The sequence below is a fragment of the Rhipicephalus sanguineus genome, chromosome 5 (genome assembly GCF_013339695.2).
Source record: "Rhipicephalus sanguineus isolate Rsan-2018 chromosome 5, BIME_Rsan_1.4, whole genome shotgun sequence".
Classification (NCBI taxonomy): Eukaryota; Metazoa; Arthropoda; class Arachnida; order Ixodida; family Ixodidae; genus Rhipicephalus; species Rhipicephalus sanguineus.
In genome coordinates this window covers 126114594-126133977 of record NC_051180.1, presented here as the reverse complement: position 1 = coordinate 126133977, position 19384 = coordinate 126114594, and the positions used below count along the sequence as shown (strand labels likewise).

General features: G+C 47.0%; 1 non-coding gene across 1 annotated transcript; it reads right to left on the bottom strand.

Moving 5' to 3' along the window:
* Nucleotides 1-719: 719 nt before the first annotated feature.
* LOC119394952 (uncharacterized) lies at nucleotides 720-18766 on the bottom strand. The gene is made up of 4 exons (XR_007416088.1): nucleotides 18616-18766; nucleotides 13849-13957; nucleotides 9412-9481; nucleotides 720-811 (listed from the first exon to the last, which is right to left on the bottom strand). It is a non-coding gene; the product is annotated as an uncharacterized LOC119394952 (transcript).
* Nucleotides 18767-19384: the final 618 nt, after the last annotated feature.

Below are 19384 nucleotides of genomic sequence, written 5' to 3'. Positions count from 1 at the left end.
CTTGGAAGTAATGCACTTTCATGTGTTTAATACCCTCACATTTTTGCCCAAAAATTGGATAATACAACTTTGAAAGTGGATCTTGACCGATATATCTAGCAATCCTACGTTTATTCTTCGGTATACCAGCGCAAATCGCGTTCCAACAAGACACGATCTGCACACCGCAGAGCCACTGAGGCCGCAGCCGCTGTGCAATGACGACGATGACAATGCGCCAAGCGATGCACCACACCATCTAGCGAAACGTAATTGTAATCAAGACAACCGGTGTTCAAAAGCAAACAATGCACTCGAACACTTGGAGGCACTTCGTAGATTCGACACGAACGCAGAGCTGAATGAGCAAACTGCAGCTTCTTTTTTCACTTTTCAGAAGAATCTACTCCTAGACGTTGAAAGAAGAAAGTGCAGCACAAATTGACCAGCTACTTCAATGTTGCTCAATAAAAGTGAGTTGCTGACAAAGTATGCACATTTTCCTCTTTTGTTTAGTACGATTTTTGCATAATATGCTTTATTTTCTGGTTCCCGTGAAAAACGTATCAAGGAGATTCCATAGCACATCTTCATCAAAACAACTGCAATTCTGTTCAGCCACACTGACTCAGCTGCAGTGCAAAAGGGCAAAAGCATCTAGGACGCATGGATACACTGGAGACCTGGCAGGTAACCATGTTGTGCATAAATATTAAATGAAGTAAAACAAAATAGTGTCACACCTTCTTGGGCTGCTGCTGTGTCGATGCCTCGTGTGTTGGCTTTCCCTGTGCTTTCATTTTGGCCATATACTGGAGGATGGGCTTCTCCTCTGAGCACGAAAAAAAAACAAAACAATTAAAGCAATGTGAACTCAATACTCAAGACTATTCAACTTGCAGTAATCAATGAAAAGCAAAAAAGAATGCCTTTGAAAGGTTGTGACTTCATGTGCTATTCATCCCTTGTTGGCTCAGTAGCTTTTCCCAAAGAAACTAGTGACATTTAGAGTGACCCAAGCCACAATCTCACAGTGGAGGTATGAAGAAGATAGTCTAGAAGCAAAAATGGCACGCTTGAATGGGGCATACAGAGAGTGATTAAAAGGGCCCTGAAATAGGGATTAAGCGGGAAAGATTTGCCCTTGTGTCCAAAGTAGAGTGGAACTTCTTTAATTCATACTCCAAAGGGACTGGAAAATATTTGGACAACATAAAGACCGAAGAAGTCCTTTAGATATTATGCTCAATGGCATACAGGTGCATACAACTGCCCAGTCACAGAACAGAATTTTTCGATTCAGTAACATGCTGATTAACCACCACTGCAACGTGACAGGAGTAGCGCACACTTAGACAGGGATGGAGCAAGCAAGACAACACCACTGCAATGTTGTGAGAGCAGGGAGTGACCAGGAAAGCAGGTAATGCCAGGCAGTCGGGTGACTGTGGGGTCTAAGACAGGAATGTTTTCATTAAGTACCGTTTAACAGATGCTGCCGAGTGGTGGAAACAGAAACTGCGAGTAAAGATAATTACCAACAGTCCTTCCAAGCGGTGAAATGCCTAAGGGAAGGATTAGTTTTAAGTGCGAATGCACTTTATAAGCGACCCTGAATCCGCCGTCCCATAGCAACGGCGCGAGGAGCGGAGAGGAGCGTCTGTAGCAACGGCGCAGCGACGTCACGCCCCACGTGACTGCGCGCGCTCCGCCCTCCGCTCCGTGGCTGCGCGCGCCCCGCGCATTGCCTGTGGTGATGAAGGCCGGCGGCGAGACACCGAACGAAAGCGTGCGAAGCGAGCCGAGCACCCCGAAGCCGATCTGGCACGGGGACGCGCGATGCGTGAGCGAGCGCGGGCCCTCGAATTCGATTGGCCGGACGCGCGCTTCAAGCGAGACTTCCTGGACCGCAGCTTCGGATATAGCTGCGCGGTGTGCGATCGACTGTGGTTCGACAACAACCTGAGCCCCATCTCGGGCGTGCGCAACGCCGCCAACAAGTTGAACGCGTTGCGGGTTCTTTGGAACGAGTTCGGAAGACAGATCATCATCATCAGTAAAAGTGCTTTGCACTTAAAAACGGCGAGACCTCCGTGGGTCGGCTGGCGCGTGCTCTCTCGCTGCCGTCTCCTTCACTCGGCTCTGCAGTTTAGTCGCGCGCGCCCCCTCATAGCATCACCCCGTGCTTCGCACTTCCTCATACTCCCCTTCGGGGAAATGCGGGTTTTTTGTTTACTTGGCACCGCCTCAACTTATATGCCTGCCAAGAATTTTCACGGGGCATCCTTGCTCAGTGCAGACAAGAGTGAATGTTAGAATGACAGAAAGTTGAGTTGGTTGGTAATTATTCATCGCGAAACAGCGTGCACGTGCAAACAGGGACACAGCAGAAGAGAACACCATTTGCGTCGCCTCATTCTGTTTCACTCTGTATGTGTTTGCACGCCCATCCTCTTTCAAGAGTGCAGGTTGCTTAGTGTTTATATTGCTCTGCTGCTTATAGTGAATTAGTATCTGCGTACCATGAATTGCATCTCAGTGGTGTATCTGAAGCATTGGTTGATGTGTTGTTGCCCAGCCGCTGCTGCTGTGGTACACGAACTTATTGATAGACAATCCAATAGAAGTCAGCCGCGATAACCACTGTGTGTGTTTTTGTGTCGTGCATATTCACGTGCGCAATGTCTCCAGACAACGGCAGGGGAAACAACTCATTCCCCTCACCCCCGATAGAAAGGGCAAGGCCACAATCTTTGGGGCTCGAGATAATTCGGTGAACATGATTGGAATGTCACCAGGACCTGCAGTTCCCCAGTCTGAGGAACTAGGGACATGAGAGTCTAGTCTAGAAGCTAATACCCCTGTCACACTGGAAGTGTTAATGTCATTCGGTGTGACGAATGCCATTCGATCCGTGGTGGTGCTACACGGGAAAAACTAATGTGATTCGTTCATGATATCTATGTCAATATTACTGAACAAAACGGCTGGTAATGTTGAGGACGGTAAATGTAGAGTGGTGGAAAAGTGAAGTTATTTATTTTAAAAGACACCTGGGAAGTCGCTTCGCTCAATAAACACGCATAAAAATTTTATGTCACAGACTATCTGGCCACCCCAAGCCAAGACAACGCTTAGGCAGTAGCCACAGCTGAACACAAGCAACATGGCTGACATGGCAGTGCCGCTGAATAACGACGCTCCAGCAAGTAAAGCATTTAGTTGCTTTGTACTTGGCGTTGTGAGGAATGCTCATAAGCCAGAAGAAGAAACTTGATCGTGAGATACATGAAGAATGAAGACACAGCCTGTTGAGCCTGCACATGAGAAACAAGGCGGTGTGCGTTCGCTTAAGACATGTGGTGTGACGAAAAAAAAAAAAAAGAAAGAACATGTCGCGTCTATTGAAGTTTTCTAGAACACGAAGTGACAGGTGCACCCATGGCAGTTTGTGGTGCGACAGCACACACACAAAAACCCAGAGCGTTCCACGTTTGTTCGCTTTCAAAACGCAGTCTCACACGCGTCCATCTGGGAAAGCAGTTTTCAACGGAACTGTGCACAACGGTCTTCCCAAAGCCTTATGAGAGCAAACGCCCCCAGCTGTGTGCAGTGCGCTCGTGGAGTGGATGCCACCGCTGCAGATGCATGTGCACACAGGCGTCTGTTTGTTTACATTATGGCCGACAGCGCCGGCGGCCAGACACACTGAGGTGGAGCGTAAAAGCATTTTGCGACAGCGTTCCGTACACCTGTTCTCATTAATGACAAATGCCTTAAGGGAAGCAACATTAATAGTGTGTTTGCATAAATGCGTGTGAAATTGAGAATGCTGAATGCCTCATTTTATAATAGCCTCTGGGGTAGAGAGTATACATTCTGTTAGCCTGCGACGGCAAATGTGTTTTTCAGACTCATTTGATTTCTTATGTCATTCAAATCAAATAACATTAAATATCGCTGAGTAGCAGCCGCATAACGTCATTAGATGCGAATGTCATTCCATTCGAATGACATTAAAACATCCAGTGTGACGGGTATAAATTAGGAGTGTGCGAATATTCGAAATTTCGAATATTTTTCGAACAGTGTTTGCTATTCGATTCGATTCGCACTGGAATTTTACTATTCGAAGTTCCCAAAAACAAATACAGTCAATGTCCGACTGAAAGTGACCCCTTCAGATTTTCAATATGCTGCACCTCATCACACTCTGGTATTGCGGCAAAGTTGCCTTTCAAGCTCCGTTACGGTCGAACTTTGCCAAGAGACAGTCAACGTCCGACTGAAAGTGGTCCCTAGATTTTCAGTATTTTTTACCTCATCACGCCTCTGTATTGCGGCAAAGCTGCCTTTCAAGCTCCGATACGGTCGCAAATGTATTAACTCAAGAAAACGCTGGTTCCAACATGGAAATGAAAGATGTGGCAGAAGTGGGGGCTCAATTAATGCTGTTTTGGACCTGAAATTTGGGCAGGAAGTCCGAAAAATCGGAAGCCGAAGCTTTTTAGCCTCCACAATTTCAGATGTTTTCATATATCGACGTCTACAAGGCAGACTTGGAACTCCGGACTTGAAGGGAGCACACCCTTGTCCGTCACATCAGTTGGGCTTCCACAGAAGTTGAAAGAGGAGGAGAGGATGAGGAAATGTTATCTTTGCCTATCACGTGTAAAGTGCTGTCGGCAACACTTTGGTTGCACCAAATCATGTACATAAATAGAATTCGGCCTGTACATTGCCTCATTCTTGATAAGACAACTATGAAACACCACCCCGCCAGTGCTTCATCAATCTAGCGAAAAGAAACACTTTCATGTTGCTATCTCATAAGAATATGCTTAGCAATCCTCTCTAACTTTTTTCCCTGCAATTTCGCTTCGAAGTATTAGAAAAATATTATAGAAATATCCGAGAAATATTCGAAAAATATTCGATTCGATTCGCACTCACACTTCAATATTCAAATTCGCTTTGCACCCAAAGTTTTGCTATTTGCACAGCTCTAGTATAAATCTAAAATTTTGGTCCAGAAACAGTCGATAAGTCAGGGCGATTCAGAATTGCCTGTGCCACCTTACTTCATCTGAACTCCAACTAGCTAGCTGACAGAAGAGGTGACAAACCAAAGCCTGCAACCAAGCTTGCGGTTCTTCCTTTCAACTTAGGCTAACTTGCTTGAGGAACGCCATCAGATCTAGACACCCAAGAAGACCAGTCCAGAAAATGCATCTAAATGCATCTACCTCAAGAAAACTCAGCAGTGTTATGGACATGCTGCTGCCAAGTTATCCATATGCCAACTTTTGTGTCCTGTTGAACGTTGCGTTAGTTAGCCACTATTAACGGCATTCTTGCCCACGGTTAGCCAGACGCAATCTGTGTGCTGTCCTAATTTTGTATCTATTGTTAACTGCTCTTAAAGGAGCACTGACACAAAAATTTTGCACGTTTTTTCTGTTGCAATAGATAGCTTATGATCGACTTATCACAACTGCAAACCACGTTTGCGCGAATGCGTGACGCTTATTTATTTAGAGACGTTTTTAGAGTGCCCAGTCGCAGTTTCGGTTTCAAAGAGCACCAAGCTAAGCAGCACTACTCCCGGAGGACGGGTAAACACAGCTGGCCACGTGACCACGCAAAATTGTGACATAGGCGACGCGCGAGAGCGGGTGCGGCGGGCACCGCACTTACGGTTCGTCTGCTATGCCATTTCGTCTGATGCGGGACGCTTCGAGCTGCTTGCTTTTTGATCCGCGTTTTTCACGCCAGAAGTGCGGACGTCGTCCGTGTCAGTGCCAGGCATGGTTCGAGCAGTCAATAGAGCGTTTTAGTCTGTCCGGCACTAAAAAAGGCATCGCATAAAACCAAATAATGTGTCCCCAAGGTGACAATAGGACAAGTGGCGCCAGCTATGGAGGATTAGAAACAACTAACAAACGCGTAATCTATGTCCTCCGAGCATTTGGAAGCGCCCATTTCGACTCGTTAACCCTACAGCATCGATTATTTGACTATGGCTCTCAAAAACGGCGCCGAATCGGGACGAATACATTGCTGTCGAAGCTTAAGGACATGAATCTAAAGCAAATGGAAGCATCAGTTCGGAGCTTACACGCTACAGAGCGCACGGCTGCCACTTGATAGATTCGAAGTAGACGACAACCGCTTTTGGCAGTGCGGCCATGTTTTTCAGAGGCGCGAATGCCTCGCCGTAGAAGCTTGCCGTGCACGTTGGACAGCTCTCGCGCGTGCGGCGACGGCCGATGTTCTGCGGCACCACGCCGTTGCGGCAGGCTTGCCACTAGCGTGAGCGGGCCATAACATCTGCCAAATGGCACGACGAGCGAACAGCGGAAGGGAGCACAACCAGCACACGCAAAGCCGCAGGCACGGAGGAAGAAATGGCAGGTAGCACGGCACAAGCGCAAGGGCACAACCAGCAACCAGCCAACACAAACTCGTGACGTAGGTTTGTTTACAGATCCGCCGCGTTGATGTCGGCGTTGCGAGGTGCTCGCATCTTGCTCAGTCGTGCGGCATGCACTTTAAAATTGATTTTAAATATGTTCTAGGCCATATTGGCCCTTGATATTTCGTAGACGTTGTGTATGGCTCCACAAACATCTATTTCACTCATCATTTCGCCTTCGAAATTTTGTGTCAGTGCTCCTTCAACATTTATTTTGATATCATCACTGATTGAAACTAAGTGCATGTCATAGTTTTCTTGTCTTTGTTGACATCTTTGTATCATTCCGTGCATCACTGTCAGTGGATTAATAACCTGTTGTTCCCTACTCTCCACCCTGACCCTTTCACTGCGTCCACTTGAGTACGTAATGACAGACCGGCTTGTAATGCTTCATCAACTTCATGCAAATGATGAATGGGTGACAGATGCTGACACTGACCACCAGTTTTGAGTCAACAGGGACAACGTACAGGTTTGAGTAAATGAAGCGGAAAATATTAAATTTGCCAGAAAATAAGCTTTTATTTAAACGGACACTAAAGGCGAATAACCATTTATGTCAGAGTGAAAGCTCAATGTATGACAACGTCTAAAACGGCTATCAACAGTAGTTCCCTACTTGCCGAGAAATTAAGCTTAATACAGTCGCCGACCGTTTATTCGGACGCCGAAAATTCGGACATGCTCGTTTATTCGGACACCTTCGCGGCACCGCCACTCGTCCCATTGAAGTAATGTAAACTCACGACCGAAAATTCGGACGCCCCCACAGTCCGCCGTTCGATTTTTCGGACTCCGGCTGGCTGATCGAGTGCGACGTTGACCGCCATGACAAGCTGTCAGCAATGTTTACAAAATTGTGATAGGTTGCCAGCACTGAAATGTTGCACTGGCTATAACTGGAGATCGTGCCAGTGTCAAAAATCCACGCAGAAATTACCGATCTCGAAGGCTATGTTTGTTCGTACACGTAACGGTTTTTTGGCTTTAGCCACAGAAATTACCGATCTCGAAGGCTATGTTTGTTCGCTACACGTAACGGTTGCCTTTTGGCTTTAGCCAGTCAAGTATCCACTGAACGGCTACCACGGCCGAACAGCAGGCCAAGCCAAGCCAAGATTAGAATCGGCTCGGTGCGGCGTTTGAGGAGAATGAAAGCGCGTACGAGTACGACGCGGATCCTAATTCGGACAAAGAGAGTACGACAACAGAAGCGCTGCAACATCAGTTAGCCCAACGTCGTTTCCTTTTGGCGTGTGAGGGTTTGCGTTGTCAGATGTTTCTGTGGCTAGGCCTGATCTGCATCCCGAGCTTAGTGTCCCGCTCCCTTGTTTGTTGCTTGGCGTGCGAGGCCTGATCTGCTGAAATTGCTCCGACGCTGCCCGTTCCATGTGCGCCGTCGGAACTAAAGAAACGCGGCAACTACAAGGCCGTGACGATGGCGAAAAAAGCGGCGATTATTCACCAGGTGGAAGTTGCTTGGGAGTTTTCGCCGAGTTGGGCAATGAGATATCCGTCAGCTACTCGAACCAGCGCATGTGGACAGTGACTGCCGTGATGACGCACCTCCGACACCAGTCATCAAATGCGGATTTAGCATAGGCCGTTACAGTGCTACTGCCGACCATCACGGGTGGCCAAACATTGGCTGAAATACAGGCCGACTTGGTCGCGCGTAAGCGTACATGTGTACAGACGCGCACTGACAAGTTTTTTTCCAGCCGCTGGGCCAATAAAAGTGCTTTTTTTTGGTGAATCCGTTTTTTCGGACTCCCGATTATTCGGACTTTTCGGCGGTTCCCGCCGAGTCCGAATAAACGGTCGGCGACTGTATATCACACGATGAGCGCCACGCGCAACACATTTTGGAAACGATCTCGATGACGTGAGAGAGTTCGGCTACAATTAATCACTTGTAATCAAACTAGCTGCAATAAAAAAAGAACCTTCCGTGCATCAAGAGGCGTAATAAAATGCTGCTTGTTCATTTCTGTTTGATTCATAAAAAAAGAACCTCTTTGGCGTTGCCATGGGGAACGGCGCACCTGGTTCAAAGGTTCCGTTTTCGCCGAACTGCGCTTCGCCCAGCACCCTGCTTCACTCACGCGGTCGTGTCTCAGTGGTAGTTTCGGTATCGCGTACTGCCACACGTGAAAGTCGCTCTGACAGAAAGTTCGACAAAATGCCGCATGCATGTGATGTTGCCAGATGCCCGAATGGTGCACAACGCCAGTGCTGCAGCAAGGAAACCGATGTGTCTTTTCACTGGGTGCCGCGGAATGAACCCTTGCACTCGAAGTCTCGTTGTCAAGTTCTCCGTCCACATCCATTGCAGCGATTGCGGCAAGCTTCGATGGCTTCGATGGCCGTTGTTGCTACTAGTGTTGCTACTAGTGATGGCCGCTCTGCTGCTACTAGTGTCGGTGGCCGCGCAGTATAGGCGGGCAACATTGGGCACGGCAGCAGTGACGTATGAAAGTCTGATTTCAGGCGGGTGATTTGAAGTGCGCTAACGCGATGCGGACCACTAAAACGTGATTTTATTTCAAAATAAGCACTTCCTTGGCATAAAAGTAGCACTACGAGGTTTCTGGACCGCTATTTCAACAATCAACGTCGACTTAATGTCCTTTTAAAAAGTGGCCAAAAAGACTGGTAAAGGTGACACTGCCATGGCTGTTGTTACACTGTGACCTCCAAATGCACCAGATCTCCATCCTGTGCAAAAGCAGTCACCCGTCCACACGTGGGTTTTTTGCAACCATCACTGTCCAGCAGTTTTTTCCCATCACCACCGTCCTCTTTTACGGAGGCTTTGAATTTGGAGAGGATAACTTGCCGAATATGACGCAAAAGCTTGATATAGGATGTCACGCAAAATCTCCTTAAACCTAGAAGTTCTTAAAATTGGCATTGTAAGACCACTGGGCAATTCAAATGACTGATCAACAAACCTTCGATGCTGCGCAGTTCCTCGATTGCATTGTTCACCCAATACTTAAGTAGCACGGTGTAGTACTCCCTCTGAAAAAAAACAACAAAAAGACGCGAAGAAACAAGAATGTTGTCAACTCGTGAATTCAAGCAATGAAATCAAATGACGACATACATTTCTCTTGTATGAGACGTTAAAGCTTGATATAATGAACTCCAATATATTGAAATTTTTTATATGTCTAACTTTTCATAAGTTCCTGACAATTTCGGGAACTGTGTGCGTTCAGTTCCTTGTTTAACACTTTCCTATCTGCAAGAAAATAGGCCATTTATGGGTACGCTGGTAAACAATTTTTCTACTACCACACAAAATTATTGTACTATACAGTAGAACCCTGCTGATACGTTTTTGAAGGAACCGTAAGAAATAAACGTAAGAGACGGGAAACGTAAGAGCCGAAAAACAGGAAAAACGACAAAATATTTAGTGGTACAGAATTTTATTTCAATGCTTACGAGCAGCACGAAAATTGGCGCGCTCAGCCGCGATCTAGTCGATGGATAGAAACGCGGAGCTGGGGACGGCCTCATCCACAGAAATGTAATCAACGTATGTGATCTTTTTAACACCAACAGCTGTAAGCATGAAAGAACTAAGCACACGCAATCACGACCAGCGCGGCGAGTCCGACCGCGAACCGCGCGCACGACCATGCGAGCTCCAACTAGCTCGAACCGCTCGAACTCCTCCCGTCCTCCGACAAATAACGATGATGATGAGTCTACGCCAACGTGACGGCAGAAGTGAATGCCAATCTCGAAGGCCTTGCTTTCGCAAGCAATTACGTCATAGACGCCATGTTTGTGCAATACAAATCTCAAAGGCTGTGCTTTCGTCAATAGTAAATGCCGATCTCGAAGGCCTTGCTTTCGCGAGCAACTACGTCATAGACGCCATCTTTGCAACGCGAATCTCGAAGGTCATGCTTTTGTTTGCATCAATTGAAAGATCCTGTTGCTTGCGCCTCTCATGCGGCTAATATTACGGTAAAACCAGGCCAAGCTGCGTGAAAATGCACCATGGCCGCTCTCTTCGGTAGTCACTCGGTCGGCTCCTAACGCACTTCGCGACGTATCATACGGGAACGGTCCGACAGTTACGACGTAACAGCGGGGTTCCCAACACATTGTATCTTATGGGAGCTATGCCAGGGCCGGCGGAAAACGACGTAACAGCCGGGAAAACGCACCAGTGAGGAACGTAACAGCGGGGTTCTACTGTATTATATGATATGAATTTGTAGAACAAAGGATGTGCTTTCTAATGGTATTAAATTTAAGCAAACATTAGTAAACAACTTTATGAAAAAAAAAGCCTTAATGGGAAAGCTACTAACAAAAACGAGAACACTGTAAATACGTCAATGATGCTTTGCACCAATTGAACACAAAAGAATTTCAAATATACATTTTGACCAGAAATGCCATATCCAATATCCCTGAAAATCTGAGCATTCTACCTCTAGCTGTTATTTAGACACAAAAGAAAACGTTATCCCGAGTGACTACCGTACCACCGCGCAATGCAGTTGCATGATGCCATGGAGGAAAGAATACTAAGGAGAGGCCCTGACGTCACATTCGTGAAGCCTCCACATCGCAAACACCCGCATCGCCCCCTAGCGAAGGCGCAGCGAAACATTTCACGATTTCCGTCGGGACGTTTGCAAGCGCATGCGCGCATCACGAAACTTTGCAGCCTTTTTTCGTTTGTTTTTTGCCGTGCAAGCGGTGTAGTCGATTCACGCATGCTGCTCTTTGTGTTGTGTGTGTCCTTTAGGAAAGCTACGCAATGCCCAGCTGTTGCGTATACCTGGTGCAAATCGCGTGCACTGCAGACAGTACCGGGTGTCACTTTTCATTTGTACGTATACGTTTGCTTCATTGCTGATCACTAAGGCATGGTATTTGCGTGCGAAGCTCTCGGATGTGCGCTCGGTTGCCTGTTACTCATTCTGTCAACTCAGAACTCATGTGAACTTTTGTTTGTGGCGTCTGACGCGCCGTACATAACATGCGCTGAAGGCATCGTACGTTTTAGAGGCTGTGTTGTTCAACGAAAGGGCAATAAATAATTGTTATTATCGGACTACATGGTGTATGTATTGTTCGGTGTGCGCTCGCTGCGTGCTTGTGTTGTGTGCGCACTGGAATTACAAACTTTACGTGCACGATCGCCTATACAATACAGCGGTGTCCTCTTTTCGACGTGAAGACTATAGGTTGGCGTTGCGCCGAATAGCTACTGCGCTCATTCCATATACACGAGAAAGAACCGCTAATTGGGCAATAGATCGGGAAATCGGGCTACGAGAAAGGAAAAGAAAGATCTAACGTCCAGCAGGGCCCGTATTCTCAAAAGGCGACAATCGCAAAAGTATCGCCTTTGGTGCGCGCTGATTGGCTATTGAGCAAACCGGAAAAGTTAGGGCGCCATCTGGTAATTCCGCCGACGTCAATTTTGCGTCATGGTGCTCGACGGTGCTCTCGACATATTTGCAATAAACGAAGGCACCGTTAACCGTCGGTTCGTGGTGAAGTCTAGCATTCAGTGACGTAGGCGGTAGCTTCTAGTATTCAATCCTCGGAGGATATACGCAGCATTTTTTACGCTGAAGCTTTCATCGAGCATTACCCTGGGGTGTTATCAGCACTCGTTCTATGCCAGCGCGTGTTTCTTTGTGGTTTGAACGTCCCAGGAACATGAACTGTGCGTTGCTCGCGTGGCTTATCACGAGCCGGCAACATGTTGAGCTCTTGAGACGATGTCACTGCGGCGGCACGCTACAGCTGAACTCTCCAAGTACGCCGTGTTAAACTCTCAACGAAAACACGTTTCACGCAAAGTTGCATTCTTTAAATATTATACTGTGCATTAAATAATCGAACAAAAAAACGTTGAAAGCACCTTCAACACGTCTTATACTTCAAGTAGCCACAGCCAAGCCGGCCAAGCCTGGCCACTGCGTAGAAGCAGCAGCACACGCTCGAAAATGCCGCACTCGGGTTGCTCTGCGCTCGTACGGTGCGCTCACTCCTGTGTTGTAAGACATGTCGTAGGACCAACGCCAGTTTGCAACAATGACGTCACAGGCAAGTGTTTTTTTCACTTATTGAACGCATCAAATTCTACACTCAAACCTCATTATAACAAAGTCACATCTGCCACAAAAATAACTTCGTTATATCCGAAAATTCGTTATAAACGTTTATATTTAACACTATATATGACAAGACTATTCTTCATTTACTTCGTTATAACCGATAATTCGTTATATCCGAGTTCGTTATATCGAGGTTTGAGTGTACGTCACCAAACGCGATACTATCGCCTTTTGCGATCGTTTGAGAATACGGGCCCAGAACGCATAAGTCACTGCTAGGTGAGGTCGCATACGGTGATGGAGGGGCTGAATGTTTTTGATTACGGCACGTACCGGTACTTTCTGTACTGTTGCACAAAAACGCTCCACGAAGAATTTTAGCACGCAGTGCTCGGGCCTGCCATGCACGAACAGCCTGGTAAACGTCTGCTTGCAACGTTTTACTACGTGCGAACCGCACAATACGCGCTAAGTTTATGCCGGGACTACAAATCTGAGCAGAAGCGAACCACCACGGAGAGCACGCCGCGGGGCATCTGCTGTTTTGTTTGCCCCATACCGGTTTGTTTGCCCCATAAATCTGACGTCACTTCCACCACACTTTTCGCAATGCATTGGGATACGATAGGGCCTCTCCTGAGTTTTCCTTCCTCCATGCATGATGCGGTGAAGCACAGGCTTGCGCAGCATGTCTCACAGAAAACATTCGTTTTCTGTCCTACTTTCTGCTCAAGAGTATGCATCGATGCATATTTATTAGTTGTGTTTTACATCTCGGCGATTATTTCTAGGGTAAACAGAGAGGAATAACAGAGAGGAATTGCCACCAAGCCAATCGGAGCGCTTTGAACTTTTTAGGATTCAGCTCCATGAGCCACATGTTACAACAATTAGATATGCCACATAGAACACTTTGCAGGCGATAATATCATTATTGTTGTTAATTTCACAGGATATAACACAATTGTCAGCAAAGAGACAAATATTAGAGGAAACACAATGTGAGGGGTTGTTAATAAATATTGGTCGCCTCTTACGTCGTTACAGTATACAGTAAACTTTCGTTTTGTAGTGCATTTCCTGTCAGCACCGTCTCTTTCACAACAATGAAAATCTCACAAAAGAAAAATTTCTTCATGTCCTCTCCCCCCCCCCCCCTATTTAGTTATTGCTGAATCTGTGTAGAGGCTAGACAGTGAATAGAAGTTCAGGTGATATGTCAGAATCCAACAAAAATTGGGTGCCATTTCTGTGGATGAAAGCGTGGTTATCATTGGCTTCCTCACGTACCACGACCTCGTCATCCGCCGTGGCATTGCTGATGAGATCCTTGAGCTGCCGTTGACGCTCCTCCATGGCCTTCTGCTCTGTGAAGCGGGCAATCTTCTCTTTTCGCTTCCTGCAGAGAAATACTAGATTACTGCACTAGTCAGACAGTTTGCATAGTGTAACAAGCGAACATGTACAGCCGCGGCCACGTCTGTGAATAGCGCGCGAGCAGACAGCCCCGCTCTGCGGGCGACACCTTGCGGCAGTTGTGGGCTCTGACGTGGTGTGCCTAGGAGCATGCGCAGCCTTATAGACATGCAGACCTGCTTTGCACGAGTGGCAACATTGAAGAGTGCGTTTATTTAACCGATGCACGCTCCCTCAGGGCACTGTGAGCACCTTGATTCCAAAAGAAGACGCGTTGCGACTGATAACACGCGCCTCGACGACACGTTGCGATTGTGTCAGGCGCGTGTTATCATTCGCAATGCGTCATCTTTTGGAGTCAAGGTGTCGAAAGCGCCCTGAGGGAGCGTGCATCTTTGGTTAAATAAGCGCACTTTTCAACGTTGCCACTCGTGCAAAGCAGGTCTGCATGTCTATAAGGCTGCACATGCTCCTTGGCACACCACGTCAGAGCCCACAACTGCCGCAAGGTGTTGCCCCGCAGAGCGGGGCCGTCTGCTCGCGCGCTATACACAGACGTGGCCGTGGCTGTACACAAAGCACATACCCCTGCCTTCTAAAACCAATATCAAAATACAAACACCGGCTGCCAAAATTGACGAAGCATGCGTGGCAAAAGGCACTGAACGAGCCACCATCAATGGCCACCCTCATGAAAGCGCACACCCACACACAGAGGACATTATGCCAAAACAACCAGCGCGAAAAACCTGGAACATTCGAGAAATCAAGGCATGATGCAGCTGCATGCAAGACAACTACCAATAGTGCGTCAACCAACACCAGCCAAACATGCTGGAAGGAATTTGCACTTTCCGAGGATTCCCCTGTGATGTGAAAGAAAGATTTCGAACCCAGGCACAAGCCAACATAAGCGTGCAGACATGAAAGGAAGGCAGTGAAAAAGTGAAGAGATCATTCAGAGAGACAGAAAGGTGCCGAGAAACCGGACTGTGGAAAGGGAACCCCCAACAACACTACAGTCAAAGAGATCCAATGTGCGTCCATGTTTACAGAAGAAGTGGCTTTGAGAAACACCTCTAGATTACACCGTGGACGGTTAACCATGAACAAGCACAGGTGAATTCGAAAGGGCATTTTGTGTTCTTGAACATCTACTCCATGTGCTTGTATATGTAGCACTATGGTCGAAACTTGACTAAACGAAGTGACGACCGCACTTGAAATATTTCGTTAAAAGGAGAAATTCATAAAATTGAGAGTGATCTTTCACTCCTTCGAAATCTAATATTGTAATCTAGCAACACCCAAAAGCTAGTGCGGTATTTCATTTGCCACGAACACATGCCTGCACGTGTGAAAAGCCCACGAGGGCAGCCCGGGCCTGGAGCCTCCCATGTCTGGGCGATACAGATGAGGTAGACGGTCTCCTGAATCTATGACAAGCTACCGACATGCAAAGACGGGGAGATTGTGCAGTGACTGTGCGAGCAGGCCGAGCAAGAAAGTTGCAAGGAGACGATCAGTGCCACCTGTCCCATAAACCATTAAATAACGAAAGCAACCACCATGTACCTGTGCGAGCATTTACAGGGACAACAAACCACTACCGCCCATAGCACAATTTGGAAGATAGAAGTGCTGCCAACAGTTAAGTCCATTGTGCCTTGCGGTGTGCAGCCTGATCAAAATAAAACTGGGTCGTGACAAGGGTGGCAAGATGTTCGTCTTCGATAGCGAAACAGCGTATGTCTGAAGAAAAACGCATCTGTGTCAAAATTAGAAGGAAATCACTGCATTTTTTTACTCAGTTATTTCTTGAAAGACTTCATCAAATTGCATTTGAACCCTTTCCATTTCACCAGGCTATTGAGAATACAACTACAGTCAACTGCCGATTTTTCGGACGCCCGATTTTCCGGACATGCTCGAAAATTCGGACGCTTTCGCGGCACCGTCACCAGCCCCATAGACGTCAATGTATTAGAACGTCCAAAATTTCGGACGCTGAAACTCTTACGCGCCCGATTTTCGGGCTTTCTGCCCAAATTGCAGGTCCGAAAGGCATTATTTGAAGCCCCCACCTGTGCCGCGTCTATCATCTCGTAGGTTCGAACCAGCGCTTTCGCGAGTCGATCTGTTTGCTACACCAGCAGAGTCCGACATTCAGCTTGCCGCAATGCCGAAAGCGTTATGGGTGAAGCAGACCAGAAAATCCAAGGGGCCCGCTATCGCGGCGCCGTGAGGCATGTCTTTACGGATAAGCAGCGGAAATGCACGGAGGCGTGATGGCGGCAGCTGGCAAACGCGCCAGTACGACTTAATCGCTGAAAACCCTTACGATAAGCATCTTCAGTTAACTGCTCGGTAGTGCACGTGGCCTAGCGCATTTGCATGCGTTACTGCACGCATTTAAAGGGACACTAAAGGCAAATATTAAGTCGACGTTGACTGTTGCAATGGAGTTGCAGAAACCTCGTAGTGCTTGTTTCGTGCCAAGGAAATGCTTATTTTTGAAAGAAAATCACGTTTTAGTGGTCCGCACGGCTTTAGCGCCCTTCAAGTCACCCGCCTGAACGGACCTTCTGACGTAGCAGTTGCCGTGCCCAACGTTGGCCTGCCTTCACTGCCCGCCGCCGAAGCTACAGTTTCTTGCGCAACAGCGGCCATCAACCTTGCCAAGACGCCAGCCACGGGCCACTCCGAAACTTTATAGTTCACTGTAACGGAGCTTAGCTGGCCAGCAGCAGCAGAAGTAGAGTATCGACAGGGCGAAAATAGCGAGAACCAAGCACACGCAGCTTGTACGCGATACCGAAACTACCACTGAGACGCGCAGCTTGGCGAAAACGGAACTTTTGAACCACTCGCGCTGTTGCCCATGGTAGTGCCAAGAGGTTCTTTTTTCCATGAATCAAAGAAAAACGAACAAGCAGCATTTATTACGTCTTGTGATGTGGCGGAAGGTTCTTTTTTTTATTGCAATGGTTTGATGAGTAGTGGTTAATTGTACTCAGGGCTCTCTGACGTCATCGGGATCATTTCCAAAATGTCCCACTCGTGGCGCACATAGTGTCCTACATTTACCTCAATTTCTCGATTACTAGAGCACTGCTGTTGATACTATTGACGTTTTAGACGTTCTCACACATTGACCTTTGACTCTGACATAAATTGTTATTTGCCTTTAGTGTCCCTTTAATAGGCGGGAATCCAAACGCGCCGCGCCGCCATTCCTGCTGCCTCTTTGTGCGAGACTGCCAAGTGCGCAGCACAGACACGTAGCCTTCACGGACGAAACCAGCTCGCTATTGCCGCGCCCGTGTGCGGTCAGGGATAAATTGCGCATCACGAACCCTTTCTTGATAAATGCGTGCGTATGATACAGCAACAGTACAGTGACGGCGTCAGCTTAGTTGGCGATGTGCTGCACACAACTAGAAACGATCGGGTTACATGCGCACATGCATCGGGGAAAGCCGGACGATTCGTCCGCTCGTCCGCCACAGTCTTTGTGTTCCGCGTCATCATTTTCCAAACGCTCCATGCGAGAGAGCCGTAATATATTCCGCTCTTTGCTGGTATCAGCGGCGCTCATCACGAGATGCAAAAGTGGCGGTTGGCACGTACGTGGTTAGCGGGGTTCGCGGCAGGTACCGATTGTATTTGCGAGAGTCTGGGCGCGCACCAAAATGCCTGATAATTGCACTGGGAGGCATTAAAGCTATTTCGGACGTGGCTGTGGCGATTTGACCGCTTGACCGGAATAAAAAAGCATGAATTCGTTTTTTCGGACTGCCCGATTTTTCGGACGATTACTCGGTCCCTAGGGAGTCCGAAAAATCGGCAGTTGACTGTAGCACATTCGTGAATTTCCCGTGCACCAAAAAAATAAGTATACTACTTTCCTTTCTGGCTCATGCAAAGCCAAAAACAATGCCACTTATTGGTTTGCCAGTGATCAAATAATACCACTTAGTGGTAAGAGTTAAATTCTTCTGATGATGTTTCTTCAACCTATTAGGCAAAGGCTCCTGTAAATAAACATAGCATGTAATTGTCTTATAGTGCATTCACTGGAAAAATGCATTGTTGTTTGGAGGAGAGGACTGAAGAAAAATAAAAATATGTGCTTGCTTATATGTAAATATACAATATATTTGTCACCTGAAAATAATTTGACAAGTAATAATAATAATTATTGGGGTTTAATGTCCCAAAACCACAATTTGATCATGAGTGACGCCGCAGTGGAGGGCTCCGGAAATTTCAACCGCCTGGGGTTCTTTAATGTGCACCTACATCTAAGTAAACGAGCCTCAAGCATTTTCGCCTCCATCGAGGAATGCGGCCGCCGCAGCTGGGATTCGATCCCGCGACCTTCGGGTCAGCAGTCCAGCACCATAACCACTAGAACACCGTGGCCAGGTATTCAAAAGTAATGGATACACTCATTGATATTAAACACTGCCAAAAAGGCAAACAAAATTTTTGGCTAAAAAAATAAGCACTTCTACAGTACATACTGGGGCTCATGGACTCGTAGGACTCAAAGTTTTAACTGAACACATAAAATCTGTCAAACAAACAAACAAAAAATGCCAGAAAGATCAATGTAAACAAGAACGGAGAAAAACAAACCTGCAAGCATCGAGAAGGTTGTCTGTTTCAGACTTCTTGGGACTCGCGGCTGGCTTCTCCTCGGGAGAATCATCGTCCTTTGCTTCGGGCAATTCGTAGCTGGTGACTCCGTAATTCCGACATCGTGTTAGGAAGTCCCGGAAGTAAACCTGTCGCACAAGCAGCAGTATAATCAAGTTAAGAATTGTCTAAATCAGTTATGAAAACTTCATATTGGATGTTACTCCATTAAGACACTATTGTTTGCAAGAAGTACTACCACTGCAAGAAGAACTAGCATAGTCTTAGTTATATGTACATACAATAATTAGTTAACATCCATGCTATATCAAGGTTCAGCAACGTCCGGTACACCCGAGCTTGTGAGCACCTAGCCTTCCTGCAATAGGTGTCCTAACGAATTAGCATCTCAAACGAAGCCTTGCTCTGATTACTGCATTACACGTAGAGGTATAACCATCATTTGCACTTGCTCTGACCTTCAAAGGAATCTCAATGACATATTCGCCTGGTGGAGCACACGGCTCCCAAATCTTAATGTCAGTAAACATTAAAGAATGAGAACAACATGAAGTGCAGTGCATACAATTATTTCTTAATTGGCATCCCAGAAGTGTTTTTTTACAGATACTAAGGTATCTCTGTGTTCTCAGTGCAAGTAAACTAAATGTACAGTACGGTCCACTGTTAAAAGGAACACTTGAACGAGCACCCTTCATATTGCTGGCCCCCTAACGGCAAGTGGATGGGGAAACTTCATTCTTGCATG